The sequence below is a fragment of the Lepidothrix coronata genome, unplaced genomic scaffold, assembly GCF_001604755.1.
Source record: "Lepidothrix coronata isolate B3197 unplaced genomic scaffold, Lepidothrix_coronata-1.0 Scaffold436, whole genome shotgun sequence".
Classification (NCBI taxonomy): Eukaryota; Metazoa; Chordata; class Aves; order Passeriformes; family Pipridae; genus Lepidothrix; species Lepidothrix coronata.
This window is the reverse complement of record NW_016690616.1, coordinates 16,516-19,218: the sequence shown is the minus strand read 5'-3', so window position 1 is coordinate 19,218 and position 2,703 is coordinate 16,516. Positions and strand designations below refer to the sequence as shown.

The window sequence follows — 2,703 nt, the reverse complement described above, 5'->3', positions numbered from 1 at the left end:
GCACCTGGGCTGGCGCAGAGGTTCCTGTCGTCGTGAGACCACTCGGAGTCAACTGCGAGAAAGAAAACCAGACACCATATCTGAGTAGTGTGGCACGTGGACCCAGCCCCCATGAGCCCTCTACTCACTCTCACCCAGGCAGGTCCTCGGGTCGCTGGCTCTGACCAGACTTGGACAATGTCCTGTCATCTTCTGGGATACCTGAGTGAGAGAGAGACACAATTAGAGGGTATTTCTGAAGCTGCAGTGGATCCCTGCTCCTCCTGCTGCCTTCCCGACTCGCCTCAAATTTTCCATCCTCGACAGAAAATGACACTTGGATGATAAAAGTCATCCCTGTCCTCTTTGCTACTGCCCCGGTTCGCCTCGAAGCCTCGTCCGATTCTGGAATTTGCCCCCGCCGGACCTACAGAACACAAAGGTACGTGCTCGACGGCGCTGCCCCGTGTAATACTTGCCCATCGGTCACTGTCCCCCAATGGCACTGAGCCTGCTTACGTTCTCATTGGCCTGTGACTTTGACTTTCTCAGACTGACTGTGGTACCGGGTTATTTTCTTAGTCAGCTAAAAGAAATGAAACCGAGAATCATTCCCTGCATTTAGCACTTGCATCTGCCAGACCACAACAATCCCCCTACTTACCCTGTCCTGACTGCGCCGAGGTTCTCATGCTATCGGCTGCAGCCATGGCTCTTGTAGTGTGGCATAACTGAAATACACAGAGAGAAAGTGACGTGACCTTTCTGAAAGCTCAGTGGACCTGGGCTCCGCCTGCTGCCTCCCCAACTCACCTGGAAGGCTTCTCTCCTTACAGCTGCTACCGAGACCACCCCTGCAAATACAATGGGTAAATGCTCAAACACTGAGCTCTCAAACATCTAGGGATGGCTCACAAGGAAAGCTGTCAGACTGCACGCCGAAGCGTTGCTACACACCGTGAAGTGGACAGACGGTCGCTGCAAGACAACATGGACGCAGAGGCTTGTGCTGACGTACTGCCTATCTCGGGCTCCTTTAGCTTCACCTCTGATCGGATGGACCTTCGGCACCTTCAGCAGACGGGCAAAGGGTTGTATATCGCCTAGAAAAAAAATTAAACAGTTACAACAGATATGCATAGATTGACCACATAGATAACATCCTAAAACTAACTCCAAATTCGGTTGGGGAGTAAAATTCTCACCTCGCTCGTCTCCCTGATGAGCCGCTACGCCTCGAGACCGATTGGGCCCATCTGGAAAAGAAAGAACAAAAAGGCACAAGATAAAGGACTCCTATGGCTAAAACTGACATCCTTCATCCAACACACAATACAACCTTCTTCCCAGGCTGCTTCATCTTGTCTTGGTCTGGGGTACACTGTGTCCACTTATCTGAAATAAAACCAACAAAAAACAAAGGGTTAGTCAGGTCACCCACATGGTCACTGAGACCTGAACCACTTCAAAGAACTCATTTCCACTGAGCGACTGAGAACTCTGACTGCAGCATACAAGAATACAAACGACAACCGAGCTTCAAGGCCNACACCCAAGCAGGGCATTGCAAGACCATCCTGCTCACAGACTGGACAGCCAGCGGCTCCACTGTCTAAGGGAACTGACATGTTGACCTGAGACTCGGAGCCCTATTCCATCTCCCCACTGATCCACGGAGCAGGGCAGAGCAGTTCCAGGCTGACCCCAAGTGAGACATCCCGGACCTGTGACCACACATATCACGTGGCACAAAACATGGATGAGACAAAGGACGTGACACAGACTGCAACTACTCTGCCCTGCACATGTGAATCCAATGATACAAAGTAAGCCCTTCCTTTGATGTGTCCAAATAACTTGTGCCAGGATACCCCTGGCACCGGACTAATTTCAAAAAGCCCTCCGGGCAATGCACAGACTTGCACCCACTCCCAACCCCTCTCTGGGACTTGGCCCTGCACTTATCTTTCCGAGAGCTGGGGATATGAATCCATCTTTGATGCAGAGGAGGAGCACCTGGGCTGGCTCAGAGGTTCCGGTCGTCATCAGACTACTCGGAGTGAACTATGAGAAAGAAAACCAGACACCATATCTCAGTACTGTGGCACACGGCCCCAGCCCCCATGATCCCTCTACTCACTGTGACTGAGGCAGGTCCTCGTGTCACTGGCTCTGACCAGACTTGGACAATGTCTCATCTTCTGGGATACCTGAGTGAGGGAAAGACACAATTAGACAGCATTTCAAAAGCTGCAGTGGATCCCTGCTCCTCCTGTTGCCTCCCCCACTCACCTCCAATGTTCATCTGCTCCCAAAGGTTACAAGGATGGCACCTGCAATCAAAAAAGCTCAGTGCTTCATCGCTGATCCTCTCAATACTTGGAGATTACCTACAAGGACAGCTCGAGAGGACCAAACTGTGTCCATCACCTCACTGTGAGTTGGCTTTGGCCCTGTCAGGCTGTGTACATCTCCTGCAAAAAAAACCCAGAGGCAAATGTGAGTACTGAGATACTGCCCAAGAGTTTGCTGCTCCCATGGCAGCTTCTATCTGACACCCCTTGACCGTGACCTCTTACAGGCAGGGTCCCCGTCACGTTGGACTGCACGTTAGAAGTTGGTGCACTGCCTGTAAAACAAAAAAACAAGTATGCACCCAGATTCACCACAAGTACACCGCCTGCAAAAGAGCAGCTAGTTGTGTCCTGCAGTCACTGCTCACCT

The 2,703-nt window shown here is 51.4% G+C and overlaps 1 protein-coding gene and 1 long non-coding RNA gene across 3 annotated transcripts in view; both read right to left on the bottom strand.

Moving 5' to 3' along the window:
* ENO3 (enolase 3) overlaps positions 1-1,478 on the bottom strand; it is a 20,498-nt gene extending 19,020 nt beyond the window's left edge. Inside the window, exon 1 of one of the 2 annotated variants that reach the window (XM_017839555.1) lies at positions 1,469-1,478. The gene's annotated coding sequence lies outside the window, so the exon portion shown is untranslated. The remainder of the gene's footprint in view (positions 1-1,468) is intronic. The other variant, XM_017839556.1, reaches the window with a different exon arrangement.
* Positions 1,479-2,127: 649 nt separating this feature from the next.
* Positions 2,128-2,697, bottom strand: LOC108509943. The gene is made up of 3 exons (XR_001878721.1): positions 2,410-2,697; positions 2,272-2,312; positions 2,128-2,189 (listed from the first exon to the last, which is right to left on the bottom strand). It is a non-coding gene; the product is annotated as an uncharacterized LOC108509943 (long non-coding RNA).
* Positions 2,698-2,703: the final 6 nt, after the last annotated feature.